A 13,496-nucleotide genomic window follows, 5' to 3' on the forward strand; every position below is an offset into this window, starting at 1 on the left:
GATGACAGTCACTCCTTCCTGCTGACGTCTTTGCTCAGGGCTGTGCCATGGTCCCCAGTACACAATCTGCTCCAGAACATGCAGACTGGCTGTTGCCATTTCAAAAGCTTTCCTGGCATATTTCTGCAGACTGAAACAGGAAGATTTTGAGCAGCCAGTGGCTGATTTATCTCTATACGAACGCCTAGGGGTATAATTCGCACAGCTCTTCCAAACAAAACATTTTCACTGTGATAGCAGAGGCAAACTCCCCCAAACCCAATTTGTTTGGTGGTTAATTAGTATCCTCCACTGGAACATTTGAGACAAAAGAAAGAAATGCTCCCCTCCTCCCACAAGCATCAAGACTTTTTAATCTCAAAAATATACCTTATCTGACATGACTAAAGCAGAATGGATACAGCTTCCTCATTTTTTTTTTTTAAACAGAGGAAAAACAACAGAAATTATCTCAGAAGCTTGTTCAACGGGAGGTTTTGATTTTCATTTCAGCAGTACTGGCCAGACACTTAAATGATAGGTTCCCACACCTGAAAACTAGCTAGTAATTTAAGATCAAATCACAAGAAAAAAAAACAGCTATGTCCATAAGAACTTTAAGTGGTAAAAATAACTGAAAATAGAAAAGCCTGGTTGCTTTTTCTTTCACCCACTAATGAAACACATCCCTAAAATGTGAGTTTCTCCTCCATGCATTTCTACGGTGGGTGAAGGGGACAGCATCCAGATCTGCTCCCCTGGATTCGTTCTGACTTATTCAGCAGCTTAGGTTCTGCTATTTCAGATTCCTGCAAAAATAAAGGCTCAGAAGAGAAAGCTAAGCCTCTGGGCATCCACCAGACTGCAGCTACTGTGCGCACATAACAAACAAAACTGTGCTGGAAGAAAAGGAACAGTACCCTGTTCTTCAGCATCACATGGCTGACCACGATCAGCAGCCCAAACCACATCTTTAAACATCCTACTTCAGAGGATGCTGAAGGCTTCCTACTGATGGAGTGCTGTGTAAATCCATCTGCAACAAAAGACCAAACTCCCGCACATTTTGTCCATACATTTATTGCACATCAGCTGCATTCCCTTTAAGATGCAGGTGAGATGAGCAGGCCTGTAGACAAAATTAAGCAGAAGGATCCAAACTGGGTATTGACAGAAGAGAGAAACTTCTTAGTCATCCCTTAAAGTTAAAACTGAAATGGGCTTACAGCCCATTACCAGCCATTAAAAAGACAGTGTTTGTTTCCTTTACCAACTGATTCTTCCCTCATACTGTTTTCTAGTGGACATGTGCAAACATCTCATATTCAGAACTTTATAAAATAGCAATTTAAAAGGAATTCCCTAAACAGAAAGGCGAACTTCAATACGCCTACTTTCCTAGGAATGGTACACACCAACATCAATACATCCTCTAGAAACCTGCGAAGTTCACAGAAAATGCTACTGCCACCATAAGAAAGGCATGGAGAACAAACTGTTCCTTCCTTTGTGTCTTCCTGCTAAAACAATCTCCCTGCTCAATATCCTAAATTGCAGAGGCTCCACAAATCTAATTAGCCATGAGTCTAAACCACAGAGGTCTGTCTATCAAACATGCATAATCACATTAAAGTTGTTTTGCTTTTATTAACAAAAACTTGGGATGGGATGAGATAAAAATCCTAAGGAGAAAAGTCTAAAAGGTAAGTCCCTCCTCCTCACCGAATAGAGATGTCTTTGTGTGGATAAACGCTTCTGTTGGGCAACCTGGATAAACTTTTCCTTGTTTATTATAAAAGCACAAGTTCACCAAGGTCCTTTTATGTCCGGATGTATGAAAAGATTCCAGCTACGTATCATTTCATGGAGTCAAAGGGGTGAGGCTATGGTATTTATAGATACACATCCAGGGCTAGAATTTTGGTTAACAACAACATAGTTACAGCCTTAATGACTAACACACACTTTGGGGAAATTGCCCACCTGTATATATAGATCCTGGAAAATTTTTCCTATTAAATACATATTTGAAATGAACTTGCTTTTTATCTTTTTCCAAACTCAATGGATAAAGTTATTACTTTCTGTTAGAAATACAGCGACGGAAGAAAAAACAAACTGAGGCCACTTCCATAGTAAGAGGAAAGACCCTGATGCTTTCAGACATGTTCACTGGTTTGAGGGTTTTTTATTAGCAATATAACTCTCAAAAATGGGACCTCAGTTTTACTAAGCACATGCCACATATTGAAATGAATCTGCAAACAACTCAAAACACAGATAGATACAGGTAGTGCTCCACAAAAGAGAAAGAATGGGTTTCCTCAATGCAGATAACACATTAAGAGCTCATAATGGTTTAAAAATCTATTTCTCCAAACCGCTAATCCAGAGCCCTTGCCTAAAGGCTGTTCAGGACTGGACCAATACTCCAGTTAAATCACTTGGCATTGGCATCTCTTCACTTCAGAATTACCTTCCTTTGAAGCAAGCAACAGCAGACATGCAGGCAAGACATGCTCTTGGATTAATACTCTTGTTGAAGAGATCTTATCCATATGCATGTATGGTTGCTGTGTATAGCATCATTACGTAAGTGTCTCTATTTCTAAAACAAACAGAAAACATTTGTCTGGTCACTCTCTACTATTATCGCACCCATAATATACGCAGAAATTCCACCCACTTTAATCATAAGTTTTACAGGCTTAAGGGTGGAATAACAGTAGAAATGACAAGATGAAGAATTTCTATTTGCTTTAAAAACATGAAAATTTCACCCATTTTTTATCAATAGGATTTCAGAAGCTGCCATAATAATAAACAAGTTATCAACCTTTGGAGGGTTTCTTTTAATACACTAAACACAACTCCTGTTGCCATCAGTAGCAAAGTCCAGTACAACAAACTGCATAACCCAGATGGCCCCTGTAGCTCACACAGATTCCTGGACCACCAGGACAAAAGCAAATACTGTAGGTAAATTCACAGTCAAAATCCTGCTTCCCTGACACACAAAGGAAAAGTGGAATTCAAAACACAACTTTTTAACACCCACCTATGCCTGAAATAGTCCAGGATGGTGTGTTGAAAGCTAACCTAAAGAACAATTCAGGGACCGAGCAATTGTTTTTACTGCATGATGCTGCACTTCTTAGTATCTGTATTTCTTAACTTCAAGCTGTTTAATATAATTTTTGAATTCTGTTCCCCACATCTTCAAAAATGTTGCACCAGATACTGTGCAACGATTTACTTTGGCAAGAACTTCAAACAACACTGCTGAAGTCACTCCTTGGCATACAGCAACTCTTTTGTAGTCTGAGTCGTTCTGAATCAAGACTTACTGCAATCTATGTACAGGATGTATAGCTGCAGAAATAGCATCTCTTCTTGTATTTGAACATTTTTTTGCATGCAATCATCTAAATGCGACAGCCATAGTGGTATGTATCTATGAAAGCTGACTGTAAATGGGGCTGGTAGCATACCTTACTGCAAACATACAACAGTTATCTTTATATACATTCTAAGACCTGTTAGCATCCCCACACATAGTACTTTTCTGTGTAAAAATCTAAAAATTAAGATATTCTTCCAGAATTCAGATAAAATCACAGGGCAGGCACTTCAAACAGCAAGCCATAAAACAAATAAAGTAAAATCCTTTTCAGAGTGCACAGTTATGCCAGTTCACCCACACAGGATGTTGTGAACACTGATGCCATAAAGTTTTTCAAAACACATTAGACATTTTTCAGAGAGGACAATCCATCAGCAGCTATTAAACACAACCACCTCAATGGAACTGGCAGCCCAAAGATTTTCTAGAGCTGCGACTGGCGGAAGGGTTTACTAGGAGGAGAACTCTGTAGCTACAGTTTTCCTATGCACTGTAAGTGGTTCCATCAGAAAAAATACTAAGCTAAACAGATCTTTAGTCTGACCAAGAATAACTGCTCTTACTCAGTTCGCAAAACTGAAGACAACAAGATACCACCCTGTTAATAAATTGGAGCTGAAGTAGACAGGTACCAGTAAAAGAAACAGTCTTAAAATTACCGATTGCATATCACGTTCCACACCACCTCCTCTCTGAACATCCTACAAGAATACAGCCTTAACAATAGTACCTATTCCCAAACTTACCTCTTTAGATTCCAGTATACCCAAAATGTGCTTGTGTACATTTAGTCACAAATATGTTATACAGTACAAAGATCAGCCAGTAGCATAGTGATATATATTTGTAAGCGCCTGTGAAATCCCTTTGCAATTAGATGCTGAATAATATAGAACTAAACACAGTCAGAAAGGAAATAAATAATAATAAAAAACCTATTCCCAGAGTATTTTTGAATGTGTATCCAAAACATAATCCTGTTCCATCACCTTCTGCCAAAGGATAGAAAAGCAGCATCTTCAAGGGTACCTTACCGTTCCCTGAATGAGAAGAAGGTTGGAAGGGCTCAGGCTCCACACCAATATGAAAATCTCTGGAAAACTGACTGCCAGGAGTCAGTTATTCCTCCTTTCCCCCAAACACTTCACGCCATTGCATACCGTAAGAACAGTGGGCATATTTCATGCTAGGGTATTTTTAGAGCAAAGTCCACTTCTAGAGCACCAGAGCCCACACGAGATGAGTGCGCTGCAACCGCAGACACAAGTCTGAGCGAGGCACTGTGCGCACAGATGCAAAGACAGGTCCCTGCCGTAACGCTGATAAACACCTCCCTCTCCTCCCTGCGCTCCAGCTACTTCTCCCACATCCCACCTTCCCCTTTCTATATCGGCTTCTGTCTCTCCCGGCAGGGTCTCACCTCTGATACACCAGCAATGCCTGCGTTGACTACTCTTGTGCCAACCTTTGCCACGCAGCACACACATCATCGCCTCCTCTCTGAGCCGATTCAGGGAGACAAGCCTTAAAAATCTGTCCTGCAGCAACACTGCTTCCACGACAACAAGAAAAAATAGCCAACTAATAATGAACTGGTTGAGCGGCTGCCAGATTCAAACGTGTTTGGAATTATGGATTTTTTTTAAGTTTTATTTGAAAAGCTTCCAGCTGAGCATTGGTCATCTTCCTAGACCCAACACCTGCACTGCAATTAGCACAGAGCCTGCACAGCACCCCAGGCACGATTGGGCTGTGCACAAAGACATTTGCCAAGGCCTTTGCTTGTCAACTAAATGAAGCTGAAAGTAAGTTGGCCCATGCATGTGGGCAACACCTAATGCACCCCAGAAGCTCCTGGAGTACAGACAATCAATTATAATCCTGAGAAGCTCACCAAAAAATTATTTACAGCATTACTGCGTCCACTCATTGTGTTTTTGTCCAATATTTGCAACACACTAACTGCAGCACATCTCTCTGATGTAAACAGTCACCCTAATCCATGTTGTTATATATATCATTTGTTTACCCAAAGTTGAATGATCATTTCAACCTTTGTTAATCTGATTGCATAACAAACTACAGCAGCTTTAAATAACCAAGCTGCTCTTCCAGCGCGGATTAGTTGAAATCACTCATTTCAGCACCCCTCTTCTTTTAAAAAAGAAAATGAAACAGATAATGGAGAAAGAAGAAAATAAAAGCACCTGGCCACTGCTTTCACAGCCAACTACCGTACAAGTCACATCACAGCGTGCAGATACAAGGTAGTAACTTCACACCTGGTACAGGCTGCAAGCACAAGGTAAAATGAAATGTTTTCAACCGCTGAACAATATTGCGCAATTAAAGCACATTCTGCTAGATCTTATTCACAGCTCCAGCGCAGGCTATTAAGCAAACTCTACAGCGTGGATTTTCAAAACAAGTAATTGCACGTATATAAACAAAGGCCATAATTTACATGGCAGATCTCATAAAAGCTTATCTACTGCATGACATCACACCCATAAATTACAATTTAAAGTACCAGTGCCAAACTGCTCCTGCCCTCCCACCCTAAAACGAGCACGATTAACATCAGACACTGCTCACCCATGCCTGCGCCTCTTGGAAATAAATACACATGAAGTACCTCCCGAGCCAGAGGAGTATTTATAGGTTCTTCAGACAATGAGAAGATTTATAATTATTATTGTATTGCATGATCACAAAGTCTTAAACAAATCAAGCTGGCTCATCATGCAACACTTAATATAAGGTTAAACAACATCAAGCAGTATCAGTGCACTCCACTCATACCAAAGGGCAAATACCTCCAGCCCCCATACACAGCAGATCTTCAGAAAAACGAAGCCTTACAGCTATTATCAAACAGCAAGTTAAAAAAACAAAACCTAAACACACGCATTTCTTTGAACAGACTCAGGAACAGAATTTTTTCCATTGAAATCCAACCAACCAGGGCATGGGGAAAGTGAAGGGCAGGTGAATGGGAAACAGAATAAGCTGAGGAACATTTTAGCATTTCCCAGTTTTAGTTTACCAGTGCCTGATCAGCTCGTGAGAATCAAGAGGCAGCATCAGGGGCTAACATTAAACCACCTATTGATCGCAACTGGCTTTCTACAGCACACAACAAAATTCATCCTCTTGACTGATAACCATGGTGGCAGCCTCATCACAGAAGTTACAGACAAGACAGGCATCAGCAAATGACTCTCTAACCAACACATATCTGAATACCTTTGTAAGAGAAAGCAAGCCAAGTATCTCTGCTCCAGGCACAAATATCTGCTCCTTTGAGTCCGTAGTCACCCATGAATCTGTAACAGTTATCCCAATGCGCCTACAATCTGCCTGCGCCGGGGGACTACCTGCACAGCAGGCCCTGCACCAGGGAAGAAAAGAAGCTCCACTGGGTCTGTCCACAACAGCTGGGTCTGTGCCGTCTCCATCACACTCAGCCTGCACCGAATTCACCATTTCTGCGTGTTATTACGAATCTGACATCACATCAGTACAAGCACAGTCTGACATCTACAGTTAACTCGGTGATGGTGTAAGTGCTGCCTGGCTTACAGGCATTTGGTGTTGCAATACGCTTGCTGCTGAACCCTTGAAAGAGAAGATATATATATATATATATATATATACACATACACACACACATAAAAAATCTGCTACAGAAAGCCTCGCTGTGACTTGTTTCTTCTCCATGAAGCCAGCAGACCTGCAAGCGGAGGGAAATGCAGCAAGAGACTCCCCCCCCCCACCTCACTCCGCTTTTGAGCCGCGGCAACGCCAGCACCCTCCAAAGCAAACAGATGCCGTTCAACCCCCGGGTTGCCTGCCCGGATGGGAAAACCTTGCCCACCCTGCAGCCATTTCCCCTCCAAGCCGCGACTGCCCCCCACCCCCCAGCCCCGGGCTCTGGCGGCACTTGGCGAACTGCGGAGGAAGGCGCCCGCTCCCCGTACAAAGCCCGGCAGGGTCATGAATAAAACATCGCCCGGAGGAGGCGGGGGGAGGGGGGGGGAGAGATCGGGATACGGAGAAATAAGGGAATAAAAAGGCTGCGCGGCGGCCGGGAGACGCGGCGGCGGGCAGGGGCCCGCGGAGGGGGGGGCTCCCCCCAGGCCCCGACCCCGAGCAGGGGCGCCGCCCGGCCCCGGCCCGCCTGCCGCCCGGCCCAGGCCCGGGCCTCCTCAGGGGAGCGGCGCCCCCCGGCCCCCCGCCCGCCACTGCCCGCCCGCCTCGCCGCCCGCCCCCACCGGCACCCAGGGGACGCTCACCTTAGGAGCCGCCGCTCGGAGCGGCTCCCCCGCCGCGGAGAGCCGCCGGCAAGCGCCGGGCGCGGCTCGGGGCCCGGGCTGGAGAGGACGGGGAGGCGCAGGGGGACCGGGCGGCTCCAACTAAGTGTGCGAGCGCGGCAGCGGCGGCGGCAGCCGGGCGCGGAGCAGCCTCTCCGGGGAGCTGGGGCGGGCCGAGGCGGGGAAGGGGCGGTGCGGAGCAGGGGGCGCGCCCGGCCGTCAGGGCGGGAAGGCGGGGGGAGAGGCCGCGGAGGAGGAGCCCCCCGCGCACCGCCCGCCCCTCCTGCCGCCGGCCCGCCTCGGGGGCTGCGGGGGCCGAGGGGCCGCGCCCTCTCTCGCTCCTCCCGGGTGAGGGAGCGAGCGGCGCCCAACGGCCGCCCTGGGCGGGGGGCCGGGGCCTGCGCGGCGGCGGCGGTGTCCCCCGCCCACCCCGGGCCCCCCTCTGGCCCTTCCTGTCGGGTGGCGTTACTTCAGGCGGCGGCGTTGCCTTCCTCAGACGGCGGCCGGCGCTGGGGTCCCCTTCCCGGCCGCCGCCAGACGCCAGCCCGCCCTCGCCGCCCGGCTGGAGGAGCCCAGCGAGCTCGGGGCCGGTGGGAGGCGGAGGGGCTGGGGGCAAGGGGCGGGGGGACGCAGGCCTGTTTTGACAGGGCAGGTGCCAAATTGGTTAGGATACTGAAGAAGACGTTTAAAAATAAGAGCACGTCCTTAATTAAAATGAAGGGTCTCATAACTGCCCGTGAAACAGTTGTAAATTAGTATTAAAAGTGTGCCCTTTCAGATGCTTTGTTTCAAACACAACTAACGGGCAGGGATAACGTCATTTTTCGTAGTCATTTTGGAAACCTTTAAAAAGATTTCTCACTAGCCAATTTGTTCTTTTCCATTGACTGTTAGGAATGAAATCGCAGTGATTATCAGCGCTGTGCTTTTTAACTACTTCACCACAATCTTGTTTGGGTGGAAACGTGCAGAGATTGGACTTTTTCAGGTCAAGTTGTCATTAATACACCATCTCGATTTATGTGCAGTGTTTGTGCAAGCAGTTCAGTACCCTGAAAGGGTGACAGTGAGCGTGAGGACATTCCCACTCCCTCTGTACCCACCTTGGTGGGTAGACTGTCTTCTCCTTAGGGTGAAGGAAGGCTCAGCACCCACCCATCTCAAGCATGCATGGTCCACAGTATCTCAGGGCAGGAGTCTGAGTATGTTGAGGTGGGAGAACACCAGGCATCTAAGTAAAGTCAGAGATGCAAAAATACAGACCCCTGTGCTTTTGGTGTCCTCCCACTCAGCAATGGGACGGCAGAGAGGTTCTCTGCCTTATCATTGAGGGTTTTTTTCCCAAGAACGCAGTACGTGTCAGCTTTATTGCAGCACATGCCCAAATTTTCGCAGGCAAAACTGTGGTTTTGTGTTCACAGCGGCATAGTTTTTCATGAAAGTGACTGTTGACTGAAAAAATAATGGAGGTTGAGGTAAAGCTTCTTTGAAGATCTGGTTATAAAAGCTTTTTCAGATTGTTTCTGCCAGGAAGTGCTACCATGTGAACTAGAAAGACTCCAGCAAGCCTACAGTCTTTTCACCACTTACAGTTTTAGTATCTTTCAATAATCTAGTCAAATATGTTTTCATCTAAGGACATTTTTCCTTCACCATTATGAAAATGTTAAAATAAGTAACAGTTTGTTGGCCAAATCCTTGGCAAGATCCCATTTGCAGTCATTTCTACCTTTGTCTTTCTAGCAATCTAATTTTTCTCTGCACTGGAAATCACTACTAGAAAGGTGGACATAAACAAGATCAAGAGATTCCAAACAAGGCAATATTTTCAGCTCTAGGTTGACAACTTTGAAGTCGGCCAACTTTGGTTTTCGCCCTTTTCACTGCAGAGAGCCTGATACTGTTTCCAAAGATGTGTGGAGCTTTTACAGTGAAAAAGCTTCCAATAAAAATGACCATATAAGAACAGCATAAAGCAAACATATTTTGTTTAGCCTCTACAAACAAACCTCCCTGATGTTTTCCTTGTGATTTGTGCAGCTGGTTAATATTCATAATATAATTATTTACACATAAATCCATTTCTTTATGCACAAATTTGTTGATCAAGTCTTTGTCTACCACTCTCAGATAGTCAGAGATACATCTAAAAGCAGAAAATAGTTTTTTTCCCGATTTCTCATGTTTGCTTTACTAATTCTTGAGAATAGAAATAGCATACTGGAGAGTTATTTTTAGAAGCTGGAAAATAATAAATAGTGTAATAATAAATAATAAATAGTGTAAATGATTTCTGGTATCCAGAATATATTTGGCACCAAGCGTAGCACACGTCAACTGAGCCTGGTGCTCTCTTCCTGCCTAGTGGTGCCCAAACCAGTTATTAGTCCATTACCGCAAGAATAAGTTATGGTTTTAATATCAAAACCAAGGGCTAGGGGTTGTTCCTACAAGAAGATGACAACTTTCATCCTGACTTTTTTGTACAGTACAAAATAAATTGGCTTTCTTGATTCAGTTCTCCTGCTCCTGTGTGGACGAATAGACTTGGATCTGGGGGACCCATGGAATAAAGAGTAGCCAGAGACAAATATTTGCAAAGATGAAATTATTATTATAAGAAAAAGAAAAAACACAGACTCCTCAAAACTCTTGGAAAGAAGAAGGATGAGGATAGAAATGAGTATTGAGGGAGTCAGTAGCTCCAGAGATTGCACCTGGTTGTCTTCTTTTGAAAGAAGGTACAAATTCTTCCACACTAAATTTTGGGACCCTTTCTTCTCTAAGGCAATAGCTTGTGTGCCACTGAAACCCATAGGGTTATTGTCAGGGAACCCTCTCCAAGCAGGGCTACCTCTGGCATCAGTGGGACATTGCTTCGTGTTGACACCGACACAGCAATGCACTAGATGGAGCAGAGAGAGTGATGTGCGCGATTAATTTCCAATGATGCCAGTAGACTTTAAAGCTGGTGAGTTGGTGTCTCAAAGTCTGAAATTTTGCACTACAGGAGGTTATTTGTTGGCTTGATCTGCGCATCGTTTCTATTCAGATGAATCCATTTGATTAGAGCATGATTTTTACCCAGGCTGATGCATATTATTTCCAGTATGGATGCAGTCGTAGTGGGAATATGGACTTGTTTTCTCATGCTTGTACTCACATTATACTGTCATGGTGCACTTAAATTCATAGAAGAGCATTTTCTATGCGATAACATTGACTACGTAGGGAGAGTTAAGAGTGTTACAGCTGGTGTATGTGTAGAAAAAGCCTTGAAGATGTGAAATGTAAAAGGGCACACTGGAAACAGCAAGCCTTGTAAGAGAGCAGCTAAAACAGTGCTGTAGAAATTTGGCCCGTTTATGCAAAAAAACCCCAAACAGTTATCTGGCTTTCATCCGACTACGGCAGTCAAATCAGTGTCTGTTTGTGTGCCACACATGTTGCCTAAGTTATATCAATACAGTGATGCTTGTAGGGATCTAGCTGCCTTCTTTTCTCCTAAAAATGGTAACACAGTTCACTTGTCTATGCCAAAGGTACACATGTTGCACCTGTGTCCTACTTGTTAGTGGTAAAAAATAAACTGTTATTTTAATCAGGTAGTTGTTATCAGCACAACTGTCTGTGTTCCAAGTCAGAAAATTGTTGCAAAAGCCTAAATTTTGTTTGATTTTCTGAAAGGTACTGGTGATTTCTTCATATATTAATGAAGCTCTGCATTTCTGAAATGGGAGAAATTAGAGAAGTCATGGCTCGGCTTACAGATAAATAGGTGAAATTGCCACACATTTTTCCCAATTAACATGAGTTCAGAAGAAAAACTAAAATGCTGCACAAACTTCTGCTAGGAACATTTTAAAGATTCTGATTAATTGGTATCATCTAGATCCTGCCTGGGAGATGCTAATGTAAACTCCACTACGACAAATTCATTTTCTCTTTAAGAATAATAATTTCAAACCACTAAACTATTTCCTAAACATGTTGATATTCAAAGGTCTTTGTACACATAATCTCTGGGGTTGGAAAATACAGTCACTGTGAAAGGACCCTGACAGCCTGGGTGATGAAGCCATTCCTCCATCCCCAGGGACTGGGGAGAATCGGGAGTCAGGCTCACATGAACCAGGTAGCTGGTGCTGCTGGATAACGAGGACAGGGCACAGAAAGGCACGAGCTCTGTGGATTCAGTTTCCCCCCATGTATTTTTCCACCACCTGTGAAATTTGGAGACATCACGTACCAAAATTTTTTACAAGATGGCAAACTTGCTGAGGTGGGTTTGATGCTGGAAATCAACAAGCTGCTCTTTGAGCTGTTCTGCTGCTTGACAAGTGATACAGGAACAGACGTGTGAACTTCCCGGCTTCTTTTTAATGGTGCATTAACATCAAAGTCTAGCTTTACATATTTAAATGATTACAAATTAGTAGATGTTTGTTTTGCACAGTCTGGCCCTGCTCGTTGCATTCACTATCATTATTAAAATGGAAATGGTGTTAATCCGCAATAAAGAAAAAAATGGATTGCAAATTCTCAGCATATTAGAGAATGCATTTTAACCAATAAATAATTACCTTAGAATAAATAATGCCATTGGAAACATGAACTGATCTCATTCATCTCACTGATCAGTACACCTGTTCAGAGGGCAAAAAGGAGTCTGAAATATTTAAAAAGAGTCAAAGATTAATCTGCATTACTTAAAGCTGCATAATTCGCCGTAATTTTCTTTTTTACATTTTGGTCATCATAGAATAGGGCCTACATTAAAAAGCTGGGACAGAAAGCACAGCCAGCTGTAGGAGAAACTTATACATACCCCTGGGAATTTTCAGACAATCTTTATTGATCTCAGTTGTATATGCAATGTTTGTTTATTTACTCTTTGGATTCAAATATTCTCTTTATAACTGGGCTTGCAATTAGGCAAGATAAGACAAAATAGGTAGATAAGCCCTCAGATAAACTACATGCATTTTGGATTCTGCATAAACAAGAATAAAAGATCAGTGTCAGAGCATCCAATTCTGAGGTCCTAATTCCAGATTAATGACTTAGCAAACTGTCTATTAATTTCAGGCAAAGGCAGAGAGAGTAAAGAAGAAGCAGAAACTTTCGGTTTTAGTTGTTCAACATTTGGATGCAGCACAGATACTGCTAAAGTTAATACATTGAGTTTCTTCGCCTAAAATATGGTTTGTGCTGGGGCTACAGTTGTAGACCATGTGCCTATACTATAAGAAGATAAACCAACCAAGATCAAGTTGATTTGCATGCCTGGAGGCACAATTTGTCAGAAACCCCCACCGTTTGCTATACTACTTCTCTAACAAGGCAATCTACTATCTGAAAACACAGGAAATTAGTGACAAGCAAGGACTGGGTACTATGGTCCTGTTTAGGTCACCAGCAAAAGATCCCTTTGACTTTCATGGTGCAGAATTGGATCCAAAGCACATGCCGAGTTATGCTTGTTACTGAGTTAGCGTCAAAAAGCCAAGAACATTTTCTTCTAGTCTAACCTTGTTTCTCAGTACCAGTTAGGCTAGCATGACTTTCTGTTTAAGCCCCTTAAACTTTAACACAGCTCATTTTGATGCTAAATTATAGAGAGAGCGTTTATGTGAGCAGCTCTACCTTCTCCTCTGGAAAGGTGGCCATCTCCTGGTGGGAGCATTGAGGGACACTGCTCACTAGTGATTTCTTCTTCTGGCAGATGTGTTTGCAAAGCACAGGCCCACTCCCACTCACCTCCATCAGAAATATACACAGTTTTAAGTTAAAGCCCATTT

The 13,496-nt window shown here is 43.6% G+C and overlaps 1 protein-coding gene across 1 annotated transcript in view; it reads right to left on the bottom strand.

Annotated features, from left to right (window-relative positions):
- The window catches only part of LOC309672145 (uncharacterized protein C1orf21), a 132,269-nt gene extending 124,436 nt beyond the window's left edge, over window positions 1–7,833 (bottom strand). Inside the window, exon 1 of the mRNA XM_082483569.1 lies at window positions 7,678–7,833. The gene's annotated coding sequence lies outside the window, so the exon portion shown is untranslated. The remainder of the gene's footprint in view (window positions 1–7,677) is intronic.
- Window positions 7,834–13,496: the final 5,663 nt, after the last annotated feature.

Source organism: Vanellus vanellus, assembly GCF_965231255.1.
Source record: "Vanellus vanellus genome assembly, chromosome: 5".
NCBI lineage: Eukaryota > Metazoa > Chordata > Aves > Charadriiformes > Charadriidae > Vanellus > Vanellus vanellus.